This window comes from Loxodonta africana, chromosome 13 (genome assembly GCF_030014295.1).
Source record: "Loxodonta africana isolate mLoxAfr1 chromosome 13, mLoxAfr1.hap2, whole genome shotgun sequence".
Taxonomy (NCBI): domain Eukaryota; kingdom Metazoa; phylum Chordata; class Mammalia; order Proboscidea; family Elephantidae; genus Loxodonta; species Loxodonta africana.
Window position 1 is genome coordinate 95,377,749 of NC_087354.1, and position 16,789 is coordinate 95,394,537.

Genomic DNA, 16,789 nt, shown 5'->3' on the forward strand with positions numbered 1-16,789 from the left:
ATGAAATGGAACACATCAACAACAATATCCTATGTATTAGTGAGCTGAAATGGACTGGTATTGGACGTATAGAATTGGACAATCATATGATTTACTATGCCAGGAATGACAACTTGAAGAGGAATGGTCTTGCATTCATGGTCAAAAAGAACATTTCAAGATCTATCCTAAAGTACAACACTGTTAGTGCTAAGAGAATATCCATATGCTTACAAGGAACACCAGTTAATATGACTATTATTCAAATTTATGCACCAACCACTAAGACCAAAGATGAAGAAATGGAAGATTTTTACCAACATCTGCAGTCTGAAATTGATCCAACATGCTGTGATCAGGATGCACTGATAATTACTGGTGATTGGAATCCGAAAGTTGGAAGCAAAAAAGAAGGATTGGTAGGCGGAAAATATGGCCTTGGTGGTAGAAAAGGTGCTGGAGATCACATGATAGAATTTTTGCAAGATCAACCAGTTCTTTATTGCAAATACCTTTTTTTGCTAATATAAGTGGTGACTATATATATGGACCTCTCCAGATAGAATACACAAGAATCAAGTCGACTACTTTTGTGGAAAGAGAGAATAGAAAACCTCAATATCATCAGTCAGAATGAGGCCAGGGGCTGAATGCAGAACAGATCATCAATTGATCACATGAAAGTTCAAGATTAAATTGAAGAAAATTAAAACAAGTCCATGAGAGCCAAAATACAACCTTCAGTATATCACACCTAAATTTAGAGACCATCACAGAATAGATTTGATGCATTGAACACTAATGACCAAAGGCCAAGCTAGTTGTGGAATGACATCAAGGACATTATACATGAAGAAAGCAAAAGGCCATTAAAAAGATAGGAAAGAAAGAAATAACCAAAATGGGTGTCAGAAGAGACTCTGAAACTTGCTCTTGAACAATGAGTAGCTAAAACAAATAGAAGAAATGATGAAGTAAAAGAAGCTGTACAGAATATTTCAAAGGGCAGCTGGAGAAGAGAAAGTAAATTATTATAATGACATGTGCAAAGACTTGGAGTTAGAAAAGTAAAAGGGAAAAATGTGCTCAGCATTTCTCAAGCTGAAAGAACTGAAATAAAAATTCAAGCCTCGAGTTACAATATTGAAGGATTTTGCTGATGAAATATTAAAGGATGCATCAAAAGAAAATGGAAGGAATATGCAGAGTCAGAACACACACACACACACACAAAAAAAAAATTGGTCATTGTTGAACCATTTCAGGAGGAAGCATATGATCAGGAACAGGTGATACTGAAGGAAGAGGTCCAAGCTGCACTGATGGCATTGGTAAAAAACAAGACTTCAAGACTTGATGGAATACCAACTGAGAAGTTTCAGTAAAGCAATGCAGCACTGGAAGTGCTTACTCGTCTATGCCAAGAAATTTGGAAGACAGCTACCTGGACAACCAAGTGGAAGAGATCCATATTTATGCCTTTTCCCAAGAAAGGTCATCCAACCAAATGCAGAAGTTATCAAACAATATTACCTGATACCACATGCAAGCAAATATTATTAACATCAATTAATATTATTAATATCAAAAAATATGAATATAAAATAACATTATTAATATCAATTACTGCCAAAATTTTGCTGAAGATAATTCATAATTAACTGCAGCCATACATTGAAAGGGAACTGCTGGAACTTCAAGCAGAATTCAGAAGAGAATGACGGGCAACAAGGACCATTATTACTGTTGTCAGATGGATCTTGGCTGAAAGCAGAGAATACAAAACAGATGTTAACCACTGTCTTATCAGTTGCAGAAAGGCACTTGTCAGTGTGGATTATAACAAATAGTGGATAACATTCAAAGGAATGGGTATTTTAGAATATTTAATTATGCTTATGTGGAAACTGTACATGGATAAAGATGCGGTTGTTCAAATAGAACAAGAGGTAGCACATGGTTCAAATGTGGAAAAAAGAAGTTTGCGTGGCTGTATCCTTTTACCTCACGTTTTCAATCTTTACAATCTAATAATCTGAGACATTGGACGGTATGGAGAAGAATTAATCATCAGGATTGAAGGAAGAGTCCACAACCTGCAGTATACTGATGACACTACCGTACTTGCCAAAAATGAAGATGACTCGCAGCACTTACTGAAGAAGGTCAAAGACTTCAGTCTTCAAAATGGATTGCACCTGAACCTGAGGAAACTAAACTCCTCATGGCTGAACCGTAAACAGCATCATGGTAAGTGGAGAAAAAACTGAAGTTGTCAACAACTTTATTCTCTTGAGTCAACAATCAATGTCTGTGAAGGCAGCAGTTGAGAAAGCAAATGGCTTATTGTATTAAGTAAATCTGTTACTAAAGGCCTCTTTAAAGTTTTAAAAAGCAAAGATGTCACTTTAATGTCTAAGTTGCCTCTGACACAAGTCATTTTTTTCAATTGTTTTATATGCACGTGAAAGTTGAATAATGGAAAAGGAAGACAGAAGAAGGGATGCATCTGAACTGTGGTGTTGGGAAACAAGGCCAAAAGAATGGAATATCTTAGAAGAAATGCAACTAGAGTGCTCCATGGAAGGGAGGATGGTGAGACCAACTTTCTTACTTAGACATGTCATCAGGAAAGAGCAATTGTTAGAAAAGGACATCATGTTCGGTAAAGTAGAGGGTCAGTGGAAACTAAGGAAGCCCTCTGTGAGTTTTATTGACACAATTTTTGCCACAATGGACTCAAACATACCAAGAATCATGAAGATGGTGAAGGACTGGGCAGTGTTTTGTCCTAGTATTCCTAAAGTTGCCCTGAGTTGGAGCCGGCTTAATAACAACAACAAATTAACAACTAACTTGAATATCATTTTATGTGATCTTTTGAAGCCTGTTTACTTGTTTATTTATTTTTGGTGAAGTGTCTATTTATATCCTTTCTCAATTTCTATTGCATTTATTTTATTATTATTGGATTTTTAGGAGTTACTTTTGTATTTTAGATACTACATATGTGTACATACATATGTTTGTAAATGTGTTATTTGCAAATCTTTTCTACTATTCTGTGGCTTGTCTTTTATTTTCTTACAGTGTCTTACACTAAACAGAAATTCCCAATATGGATGAACTCCAATTTATTAATTTTTTAGAAAATTTATGAATTGCATTTTTCGTAGGGGATATAAAAATTCTTTGCATTTGTCAGGATGACAAAGATTTTACTCTAGACATTTTATAATTTTCGGCTACACATCTTTCTATATGGTCCTTTTTTTTAGTGGCATAAGTTATTGATTGAATTTTTTTTTTTTTTTTTTTGCATCTGGATACCCAGTTGTTTCAGTACCGTATTTTAAAATTACCATTCTTTCTCCATTGAATTGCATTTGTATAGTTGTCTAACATCATTTTGCTATGTACTTTTGGAATATATATTTTCTAGGTTATAGCCCAGGAATTTTAGAGTTAGACTGGCAATGGATACAAAAGGCCTGTTGGAATCGTTATTTTGATTTCATAAAATTTATATTTATATATTAATCAGGGAAGAACTGACATCTTAACAGTATTGAGTTTTCCACATCATGGATGTAATGTATTTCTTCATTGATTTTGACCTTCTTTGATGTTTTGTTGTTTTGTCTGCACAGATCCTGCACGTTTTTGTCAGATTCGTCTGTAAATGTTGAATATTTATGAGGTTTTATTGAAACTATATTTTAATATAAGTTCTTATTCATTTTTACTAATATATAAAAATAAAACTGAATTTTGTTTATTTAGGTTCATTATTAAGTTAATTATGAGCTCTAACTTTTTTGTATAAAATGACATTGGATTTTACTCATAAATGATCACTTCTCATGGAGGACCTTATTTACTTGTAGTTTTGCATCGTTTAAAACCTCAGATACAATGCTAAGTGGAACTGGTGAAAGTCGACACATTTTCCTGATCTTAGGAAGAAAAACAGTCTTCTGCAATAAATATGATTTTTGACAGATTCCTCAGACTAAGGAGGCTTCGTTTTGTTCCTAGTTTGCAGGTTCTTTTCATGAAAAATGGATGTTACATTTTGTGATATTTTTTTTCTGCACCTATCGAAATGATTGTATGCGTTTTCTTCTTTGGTGTACTACTATTGTGCTAAAACTAGTAAATAGAGTCTTCTTAAAGCTGAAAAAGAGTTTCTACAAAAGTGCTTATACCTGACATAGTACTATAAGGTGAAATATTGAATGCTTCTCCCTTAAAATTGAGAGTAAGGCAAAGAGGCCTACTCCTATAATTTCTACTCCACACATATATTGGCAACTGCAATTAAACAAGAAAAATATAGCCATGATGATATGAAGGAAAACATTAAAACTGTTTCTACTCACAGGCATCGTGATAACTTGCATAAAATCTAAAGCTATCTACAAAAATACTATAATTTATAAGTTTAAATTCAATTGTATTTATCCATATTCTTGTAACACAATGAGTTATAGAATTAAAAATATAAATTTTATGTTATGAGAAAACTACCAATAAAGCAAATAAACAGATAACTTTATCGTTGTTTTATAGCAGAATTTTTACCTTGCACATTTCTGTAATTTATATGTGTATAAAATCAAGATGTATTCAGTCTGGTTCTTTTTTTTTTTTTTTCCTATAAGATGAATGGGGTAAAGCTAATGATGTCCCTAGAGCTTTAAAAAAATAACCCACAACAAGATATCAAGTGGGACAGTGTTATCTAATTGTTCAAATCGTGGACTCCAAGTCAATGCTTTCATGATATTCTCTTTGGCTACATTTCCTTGGTCATAATGATATATATTTAACACAATTTGGTGCCAGAAATTAGCTGTTTGACCTGCCTCTGTCTGCTTACACTGGATGTTCATAAAGTTTGAAGAAAAGTAGTTTATATGAAATAATAAATATTATTTATATGAAATATTCAAAAGTATGTTCATATATTATGGACCCCTGCTACTATTTTAGGTCGATATCTACTCTAATAGAATAAGTCAGGAGAATTCTCGGGTTCATCAAACTTAGCAAAGGAATCTCCGATCAATGAATCATTCAAGTGCTTCTGTGCTTAGGTGAGTTTATTCAATACTTGTTTTATTTCACTTTACGAATAAAATATAATTTTATTATAAAATAGAAATCAGATAAAATATTGAGTTATGATAATCTTTGCAGGAAACAAACACATGTGTCCATTGAATGGACAAACACATGTGTCCATTAAAATCTAGTCAGTTGGCTTGGAGAGGCCTCCAGGTATTATGCCATTATACATGCTTCCTTTCAATAATTTTCTTGGCTTTCTCATCAGGTACTCACGACTGTAATAGATGTTCGGTTAATAGATAATCAAATGTGAGCATTTACCTCAAAATTTCTGTAATGTCTGAGAAAGAAGGTGACAGCAACCAATATATTTATAAAATATAGAATAAAGCATATGGTAAGTGTAAGCTATAAATCTTAAAGTCTGCATGTATACAGAGGATAAGAAAAATATATAATATCTACAATAGTAGAGGGAAAAATAAGCCTTTATGAGAGAGAAAATAAAATGGGAAAAATATACTTCATGCAAATGAACACGTGCTGCTTAACAGAGTTGGATAAATTCACTGTAAGAGAAGCAGGTGACAGTGGTAATGAAGTTAAGGCTGAATACACAGACCTTGGAGAGTTTTGGAAAAGGCACCCTGACAACATGTATTCACTTAGATCTTAAAAGACATTGACTGTTAGGCTACGGTGATCATGGAAAATTATTTTGGCACATGGCACAGAATTATTGAGAAAAATCCTTAAAATAAAATTGAGATGTTTGTATGAAAATATGTGACCATAATCTAGCCGATTAGCGTTTTACATAGAATGGTAGTAACCTTATATAGAAGGGTAGCAAAGGAATGGTTGAGGAATTAGTCTTTGAGAGATGTTTTTCCTACATGCCCAAACCTGATAATACTAGAGAGATATAAAGTGATGGCAATTCATAATGGAGAAAATGTAGTTATACATTCTAGACTTAAAAAAAAAAAAAATCAAAACCAGTTGCCATCGTGTTGATTCCAACTCATACTGACCCTATAGGACAGAGTGGAACTGCCCCATACAGTTTCCAAGGAGCAACTGGTGGATTTGAACTCCCAATCTTTTGGTTAGCAGCTGTAGCTCTTAACTACTACACTATTAAGTGTTCCACATCTTAGACTTGTTGTTAGATGCCGTCGAATCGGTCCCGACTCATAGCGATTGCCCAGTCCTGTGCCATCCTTATAATCGTCGTTACATCTTAGACTAGGAGTGATTAAATAAAATCCAGCCGTATTTCTGTCAGTCATGTTCAGACAGTGGAGAAACCAATGCCTAAGTGAAAATAATCAAATTGCCAGTGAATGCTTCCACATCCTAATCACCACTTTCAACACTATTACCAGGACGATAATGAACAGCAAAAAAATGATAGTAGTCATCAGGTTTATTCAACTCCTGGGCTTCATGGACAACATTAGACCTGGTGATAACTTAACAAATAACCAATTTTCAACCTGTGAAAGGTATAAATAAGGAAGCATCTATGATACCCCTTACTTTGTTGTTGTTAGGTACGTTTACTCGGTTCCTATTCATAATGACCCTAGGTATAACAGAATGAAACACTGCCCAGTCCTGATCCATCGTCACAATCTTTATTATGCTTGGACCCATTGTTACAGCCACTTTGTCAATCCATCTTGGTGAGAGTTTTTTCTCTTTTTCGCTGATGCTCTACCAAACATGATGTCCTTCTGCAGGGACTGATCCCTCCTGATATCATGTCCAAAGTATGTAAGACATAGTCTCTCCATCCTTGCTTCTAAGAAACATGCTGTTTGTATGTCTTCCAAGACAGATTTGTTTATCCTTTTGGCAGCCCATGGTATATTCAATATCTTTCACCAACACCATAATTGAAAGGCATCAATTCTTCTTCAGTCTTCCTTATTCATCATCAGAGCTTTTGTATGCATATGAGACAATTGAAAACACCATGCTTGGGTGAGGTGTACCTTAGTCTTCAATCTGACATCTTTGCTTTTTAACAATTTAAAGAGTTCTTTTGTATCAGATTTGCCCAACTCAATGCCTTTTTTTGATTTCTTGACTGCTGCTTCTATGGCTGTTGATTGTGGGTCCAAGAAAAATGAAATCCTTAGCAACTTCAATCTTTTCTCCATTTATCATGATGTTGGTTATTGGTCCAGTTGTGAGGATTTTTGTTTTCTTTATGTTTCGGTGTAATCCATACTGAAGGTTGTGCTCTTTGACCTTCATCAGTAAGTGCTTCAAGTCCTTGCTTGGTAACTGATACATCATTTATTTCCAGAGAGCACGACAGAATGATATCAGTGGATGGGGAAGAATAGGACATGTGTCAGAAACCATGACAAGTGGGTTCATATGGAGATTATGAAAGAGGGATGAGAGACGTCCTCTGTATCTGTGGTCATCAGTAAATAACTAAGCTTATAGGTATTAAGTATATAAAAGGATTAATTCTTATTTTTCCTGTGCAGAAAATAGCTTTGAGGGCTATGCTGCCAGGTTCAGAAAGAGTTCAAGTTTTCCTTCTGTTCTTTTCATGGAGCCTAGGAGTACAGGGCTTCTCTGAGAATACAGGGACTCACTTGACTTCTGCTCTAGAGTGGCCTGCAAGAATTTCTCATACTCTAAGTCTATTTAGGTACAGCCCAACTCCTTATGTTGACTTTTGACACCATTTAAAAAGAAAACTACAGAGTGGCATCATGAGCAACCAGGGATAAAAATGAACCCAACCAACTGTACTTGATACTGAATACCAGTTTTTCATGTTTAAGGTTCTGTACCAGCGACATCAAGCATATCATGGTATGCTGTTTGAGGTGGGTCTCTAGCCTGACATTTGTCCTTTGATTGCTTAAAATTTGATTCAGAATGAAAGTACTTATTTTTGTGGTAAGATAACATTTAATATCAGCGTCTGGTACTTTCACAGTTTTTACTATTTATCACTTACCTATCTTCCCCAAGTCTGCCACATTGTCAGGGAAGAGATTTATATAACCTATTGCTTCAGCTATTTTTATCAAAGATTACATAGTCCATATTTTGTGGTGAGCACCTGATGAAGAATGATACGATATGAATTGAAGAATAATACTAAAAAGTAAAATTATTTTGTGATAAGTAAAAAAATATCCAGTAGTCTTCTACTGCAGAACTATAGAATATGTTGAGAGTGTTGGGTTAGTAGGTTAATGAATTTTCTGAAAAGGAAAAGAGCCCAGTCAAGAAAATTTTATCTTGTCCATTATCCTGTGTTGTTAATGTTAAAAAAAATTCAAAATTTCTTGTTAATTGCTCATGGATGAAGGAAACATAAAGAAAACAAAAATCCTCACAACTGGACCAATAACCAACATCATGATAAATGGAGAAAAGATTGAAGTTGCTAAGGATTTCATTTTTCTTGGACCCACAATCAACAGCCATAAAAGCAGCAGTCAAGAAATCAAAAAAGGCATTTCTGGAAGAAACTACAGAAATTCTTTATATGTATTTGCTATAAAACAAGTATTTTCAGGAAATTCAGATTCATGCTAAGAGACAAAGTGGCCTTTCCCATAAAGTCAGTTTCCTCTAAGTATAATGATTTTGATTCTTTGAAATATATCAGGGTCTGTTCTCTTTTGGTTATTATTCTTCCAATTTTGTTCTTTAATATTCCACTTGCAGAAAATTAATACTCACTGTGTAAATGTGATATTAGTAATTTCTAATTATTCAAATAAAGTAACAGGGCAAACAGGTATTTTTCACAAAATCTTTATAAACACTTAATAAGCCTGACATATTTTTTCCATTTTCTACTGCCTAATTCAAGTTTTGTTTCTCAAAATAGTCAGATTTCTTATTTTCTCATTAGGAAACAAGAAAATCAGAGTGCTGGAGCCATATTCATCCTCTTGGGCTTCTCAGAATACCCAGACCTCCAGGTGCCCTTCTTCATCGTCTTCCTGACCATCTACATGGTCACTGTTGTTGGGAATCTGGGCATGATCTTAATCATCAGGATCAACCCCAAACTCCACACCCCCATGTACTTTTTCCTCAGCCACTTGTCATTTGTTGATTTCTGTTACTCTTCAGTAGTTACACCCAAACTGTTAGAAAACCTGGTTGTGGAAGACAGAACCATCTCCTTCACAGGGTGCATCATGCAATTCTTCTTGGCTTGTATATTTGTGGTGTCAGAAACATTCATGTTGGCAGTGATGGCTTATGATCGGTTTGTGGCAGTTGTAACCCCTTGCTCTATACGGTTGCAATGTCCCCGAAGCTTTGTTACTTTTTGGTGGCTGTCTCCTACTCTTGGAGTATAGTATGTTCCTTGACAGTCACCTACTTTCTGTTGACACTGTCTTTCTGTGGGACCAATTTCATAAACAACTTTGTCTGTGAGGATGCTGCCATTGTTGCTGTGTCCTGCTCTGACCCCTACATTAGTCAGAAGATCATTTTAGTGTCGGCCACATTCAATGAAATAAGCAGCCTGGTGATCATTCTTACTTCCTATGCTTCTATAGTCCTCACTGTAATGAAGGTGTCTTCAACTGGAAGACACCACAAAGCCTTCTCCACCTGTGCCTCCCACCTAACCGCTATTACCATTTTCCATGGAACCATCCTTTTTCTCTACTGTGTACCTAATTCCAAGAGCTCATGGCTCATGGTCAAGGTGGCCTCTGTGTTTTACACAGTGGTTATCCCCATGCTGAACCCCCTGATTTACAGCCTTAGGAATAAAGATGTGAAGGAGACAGTCAGGAAGTTAATCAATACCAAATTCTTCTGTTTTAAAATCTAAATCTGTACATATTTAGTTTTTTTCTTAATGAGAATACTGGTGAGAATTAATCAATAGCAAACCAGAACCTGAATCTACGACAACTTTTCAGCTCACATTTCAGTATCTGTTCACCTTACTGTTTTGTAAAATAACATTAATACTACACATACTATTAGAAAGTAAAATTCAGACCAATTAAACTAAGTCTTTTATTCAGAAACTGCTATGAAAAGTTTCTTTGTTATTATACATGACCATGAACGTGCCCAAGCCAATCTTCAACTAGTTTTAAGTTATATGACATATGGAATTTTTTTTAGGAGATCTAAAATTATAGCTAACAATGAGGACATTTTGTCCATGTTATAAGCTAGTACAGTGAGAGCTGTTTGGCTTAGGTCTCTAAGTGTTTATTAAAAATGTTAATTTAATTCAGAATGGACTATCTTTGCGTTGGAAGATTCCTAGGGTAACAAAAAGAAAGAAGTCTCTTTTCCCTACAGTAATCACAGTCTGGTGCATTTAAATTATATCTGGTAATATAAATTGTATTTTTCTCAATGTACTAGATCACCAGAAAACAATACACAATTTAGAAATATATGGTCATGACTCTATTTTTGTCACTTATGTTAAGAGGGCTGTGATTTATTTACTTATTATATTTTACTTGAAAATATTACTACATTTATGTTATTTTTCAGTTGTAGGAAATAATATAAAGATATACCATATATCTTTTATCTCGTTTACCCCAAAATAGAAAAATATAACATTGAGGATATTAGTATTGATGAAATCCACAGATGTATTTGGGCTTCAGCCCTTTATTAATGTAAAACAAACAATCATAAACTCTCAGTGGTAAGCAACAATATGCATAATTTATTCTATATCAGTGGCTTGATTGAAGTAGCTTTGCTGATACCAGCTAGGCCACTTATGTGTCAAAAGTGGGCTTCTCGATTAGCTAACCTTCACTTTATAAACCTGTATATATGTTACTTCCTTGGTCCAGTAGGTTAATGGTCTATGTTGAAAACAGTGCCACAATAAAGTATGCTCACCAACAAAAGCGTATTTCAAGTCCCTGTTTGAGTCTTAACAGTGAACCTTCTATCACTGAAAGAAAATTGCATGACTAAATCCAAAGTAGGGGCCTTGGGTGCTGCAAACTGTTTGCACTTGACTACTAACCTAAAGGTTGGCAGATTGAACTCCAAGAGCCCTAAGGAAGAAAAGCCTGGTGATTTGCTCCTATAAGATTACAGCCATGAAAACCCAATGGAGCAGTTCTACTCTGTAACAAAAGGGGTCACCATGAGTTGCATTCAACTCAATGGAAAAAGGGTTAAATTCAAAGTTAAAAGGTAAGGAATTCTTATGGATTATTTGATTCAGAGTGTTTAGCATCTACTTTTTAAATACAGTTTAAACCTTTGAACTTGTAATACTTGTTGAAATACTTCGGTACTTTAACCCAAGATGATGGCATGTCACCCTTAATAACTATCCCCATTTCCTTTATACCTTTGCTTATGTGTGTATATGTCTATCTACTGAAATCCTGTACCCTTCTGTTGGAGAGCCCTCAGTCTGGGATTCTGATCTAAATCCATGTTTAGAGCTTATGAAATCAACAATTTAAAATTATAAGGAAACCACAAATTGGAGGATGAAAACAAGTTAGCCCCTTTCCTTGACCAAAACCTGTACAGAACCCCAAACAAATTGGAAGACTAGAATTTAAAACTGCAACATAGTAATGTCTTTAAGGAATAATTTTAAAAAAATAGAACTTGTTATACAAAGCTATTGGACTCATATGAACCTGAGCTATATATATCCTTTAAATTTTGGCTTATGAACCAAACTGAGAAACCTGAAAAAAGGGAGCAAAAAAGGTTTTGCCTCTCAGTGGTCTGTTTTAAGGTAGTCCTTTGCTTAGATTTTAAATGTCTGTTTTCAGTGATTTAATTCCTGGCTTGACTTCAACAGATACTCTAGGGTAACTGAGCTAATGTGGGTCATTCGTCAAAATTGATATAACTTGCACACTTAAGACCAGTGGGAAATTTTTTGCTGGTCATTCTTTATTAAAAATAACTTACAAATGCACACTCACTATCTGTTTTTCAGTTGTGGCTTATGTGTTACTCTGATGTTGACCAAGTTTCAGTTGAGCTCCCAGATTAAAATGATCTATGAAGAAAGACTTGGAAATATGCTTCTCATATTCAGCTAGTGAAAACAGCACATTGTCTGCTCTGCAGCTGATCATGCAGAAGGTCCCAAACCAAGAAGCATTTTGTTCAATTGTACATGGGTCACCATGAATTGGGGCCTACTGGGTGGCAGCCAACAACACTTGTAAACATGAGCCTGAATTAGCTATTTATATTTAGACCACTAATTTGGCTACATCCACCAATATTAGCTGCACTAGAATCTCCAATGCCTTTGAATAATTTTGATATATGTTTTCAAATGCCACTGCATATGCCCATATATTAAGATTTTCTGATCAAGGAATATAGTGACATTTTATTGGGTCAATATTTAATACCGCTTTCTTTATTCCCTGCTTTTTTTTTCCCCTTTGAGGGGTAAATAAGAAATCACTTAGATGGATTTAAACTATCATCACTGTGAAATTTATGACTGTACTGAAAAATGCAGCTAGATCTATATCCACAATCAAGATACGTAACAGATCTCCGCTGTCCTAAATCCTATGAAAGCATATTCAGGATATAATACTGCCGAGTAGAATGTAAAACTATTTATCTTGTAATGTGAAGTGTGTCTCTGCATAAATACTGTACAAAAATATAAACTCAATGTATAAAGAATGAAAAATTAAGTATAAAACTATAATTATATTGGGGTTATTGAGATAGACATTACTGTGGTTTTCTTTTGGGAATTTTCAGAAGTATAGCCTCTGTACCCAGATCAACTACTATTTTTTAAGACATGAAAATCAGTATTGACTATTTAGAAGAAATTATAACTTCATTTATGGAAGAGAAAATTTCTTCTAATTATTTGGTTTCTCATGAAAATAAGCCCTGTCATGATCCTCTTGGGTCTGTATCCCTGAGGTTGAGAAGTTCAGTGTAAAACAAACAACATGATCCTGGCATTTAGTTTCCAGATCTCTTTCTTGCTCCAAAAACGTCTCTATATTCCCTTCAAATTGTCTTTACAATTGGAAAAAAAAAGTCATTAATTGGATGTTTTAAGGAGGCATTCACTGCCTGTAAAGGGATGAAAATATATAGGAAATTTTCAGTTTGAGAAAGAATGAGTGTGCAGCTTGTTAATAATTGCAAGGAAGCCTTCAATAAAAGATACATCACGAAAATCTATCTTTTGGTGAGCTGATTCAACATTGCGTTATCTCTCCTGTGTCATGTGAAGAATACTGAAATATAACAAATATCAGTCAGGGAAAACCTATGTGAGTCGAGTTAGAGTCATTTCAACTTAGTTCAGTTGATGGGATGTATTCAAGGTGCAGAATTCTACTTTCACCATCCCTAGGACCATTGTACTGAATTTGAAACAATGTCCCTAATTTCCACCTTAAATACACTAGGGATTATAGAAGAAATGTTAAGTGTAACTCTTGTCCTTAAGAAATGTAAAGACTTCAGGGAAAAAATAAGGAAAACACACACACACACACACACACAAATAACAAAATATGCCAAGTATCACATATAGTTTAAAGGTATTGGTGGAAAGAAAACCCAGCAAGAGAAAAAAAAAAAAAAAGAGAGAGAGAGATCTGGTTTAATCAGTAAATTGTTGTTGCAAGAGTAATGTAGGGAGCTCATCATTGAAAGATGACGACGTATAAATATTAAAGAAGGAAAAGAGCCATTTCAAAGGAAAAGACAGTGGAAGCTTAGAAGGTATTAATAACTTGTTTTTGAACAATAAAGTTCTAAAATATTTGTATGAATACAGTAACAAAAGCATTTGGTTAAGTGGTTTGTGGAGGCGTTACAGAAATTTAGTCCAAATAGTTTTAATTTTGATGCATTTTCATAATAAAGCATATACCTAAAACGCTCTATTTAATCCTAGGCTGAGAGTTCTTGAACTGCACTTAGATAGGCTAGCCTGGGGAATCTTGTATCTAGATGAGTAGACGTCGATAGTGGGAATAAAGAAGGAGGGACATGTTGAAGCTTTCTCTTTGTTCATTTTTTCCCTGTCTGCCTTTTCAACATCCACAATCCTGAGACAACAAAAGGATAATCAAGGACCAGACAGTGACTGGAAAGCAATGTAAAAAATGAAGATTATATATTGATGGGTTGAAGAGTGGATGGACGTTTGAATATAAGACTGAGTGAAAAATCTAAAATCCTTTTGTTAAAGGGAGTCCAGTAGACAAAACTTTTAAAAAGTTTTTCCAAATTTGCACTGCTATGCCATTTTTACATCAGAGAACTGTTGATATATTCTTGGAGGCAAATAGCATTAGAAATTTAAGATGGAAGGGAGATAATATTGGCAGGGGAAGAAGTAGGATTTGTTAGATATTTAAAGTCATCACCTTATTTAAGAATCTTATGCTGAGTATTAAAGGAACTTGTGTAATATTGTTATCCATGTTTCATATATGATGAAATTGAGACTCATATAAGTGAAAGGATTTGATAAAGTTATGTATATAAGTTACTATGATTGAATTTGAACTAGTTAAATATGCTTCCTAAGCCCATGTTTTCTACAAATGGCTGCCTGTTCTCCATCCAACCAAAACAACCCCTTTCCTGAATAAGAAGATTAAACTGTTGAGAGTAGAGTTTCTAATAAGACACTTTCCTGGACTGTAATTTCTTACTCTTATTTTTAATGCCATAAGCAAAGATGTAGTTGATCCAATCGACCCCATTAATCCTCCCAGATACTTAAATTAATTTAAGGTAACACAATGATTACTTTCACAAAATTATCCTTGTAATATTATTGTAACAATTGTTGTATTTTTTATGCATTCTTCTGTAACTTGTAAACTAGTAAATATACAATGTGGACCTCGCCCTCAAGATGATTGTGAAATGAGTGAGGAAGCATCACATTTATTTTAAATCCTTCTGAACTCTTCTAGGTTGCTATGACTCCCTGCATTTATTTAATTTAAAGCATATGTTGACTAAGACGTGTATTCCCCAGGAGTCGAGATGAGAGAATATTTCTCAAAGGTTTAACAAATTGCCCCAATCATATAAAAATGGAATGGGCACTGACGATTGCTAATATTAATGGAAACTGAAGTTACAGTGAAGGCATTCCAAGCAAGACTAAGTGGCCTGAATAAAGGCAGGGCTCAGCATGGTCAGGGGTTGACACAATTACAATGAAGAGTCGTGGTTACAATGAAGAGTCGTGGAGACAGCAATGGATAACGAGGATAAGAGTCAAGCAGTGCGTGAGATGTAATAATGAACTCACCATCCTCAACGTTGTCCAAAAATTCCAAATACTTAGTAAGTACAGGATTTGTGGCTTACCAATAAACCATGGACAAAGATTTGCAGCCAAATATTTGACTACAAGTGCTCAGTTAGGTGTTATAATTAGATGTATAGCTAATAAAAGCAGGTTACCGAGTGTATTCTGTCCTGACCTGGCAAAATTTCCCAGGAAGTTTACGCTTAGTTCTTAGTGCCGATACCAAATCAGGAGGATTAACGCTATATCAAGAATATTGAACAGATCCTCTGAAACATTTAATAACCAGTATGAGGGAGTAAATGGAAAAACAAACAACCCTAAGGATGTTTACCTAGAAAAGTGAAGAGCATAAAGGGCCTACAGAAGTTGTCTTCAAATATTTGAAGATATATGATGTGAAAGAGGAATTAGTCTTAATTTCTGTGAGCCCAGAGATAGAGTTAGATCCATTAGGATTTAGAACATACCAGAAATTACAAAAAAAAAAAAAAAAAAGACTACTTAAGAGAAATATTTAAATATATATTTGACCATTATGGTTAATTCTTGGTAAGTGTCACTGACAGAGTCTGAAAAGGGATCATTAATTGTGAGGACAGGTGCTTTAATGTACGGAAGGGCAGTAGAAGTATTGATGAAGACAGGAAACAATGTATGTAAAAATATCCAGGACTTTTCCATTTTTAATCTTCCTTGACTTTAATCTTGGCATAAAATCTTTAATAAATGTCACTTTATTCCTGTTCAGCGAAGTATGTTCTAACATCCCTGAGGTTTCTTACTCCAGTCCAAGCTCTATTACTGGTTTAGTGCTTTGACATACGTGCCATGAAGTCATAGCAGATTGCACCTTCAAATTCTTAACCTGTGTGGATGTGACCCAATAAAGCCATCAAAGATCCTGAATTTAAAGAGTGACTTTTGTTTTTGTCAACATATGAGACGAAATACATAGAGTTCAAAAAAAGTCATACCAATCTTCTATGTAATAGAAAGTACATTTCTATAGCTGATGCTGTTCCTGGGATTCAAAAAGCCAAACCAAACTCAGTGCCATCAAGTCAATTCCTACTCATAGTGACCCTATAGGACAGAGTAGAACTGCCTCATACAGTTTCCAAGGAGCACCTGGCGTATTCAAACTGCCGACCCTTTGGTTTGCAGCCGTAGCACTTAACCACTACACCACCGGGTTTTCCATGTCTGTAGAATTGATGGCAGGTGTTGATTTACAGGCAAGGCTAAAACTTTTGCCAGCTCCCTGATGGGTTCAAAGTGGCAACATCTTACCTTCTGTGTCTCCATTTCTAGATTAAGTCTTTAGTTTTAGCTTTAATCATATAAAATTTCCAATGTTTAACCTTCTTTTCCTTCTGAAATGAAGAAGTTCACATTTCTTAATCTTACATACTCTTTCACTTCTTTTGCCACATCAGGAAA

The 16,789-nt window shown here is 34.7% G+C and overlaps 1 pseudogene; it reads left to right on the forward strand.

Moving 5' to 3' along the window:
* The first annotated feature begins 6,447 nt into the window (after positions 1-6,447).
* On the forward strand, positions 6,448-10,087 carry LOC100676678 (olfactory receptor 5D13-like; annotated as a pseudogene).
* The last annotated feature ends 6,702 nt before the right edge of the window (positions 10,088-16,789 follow it).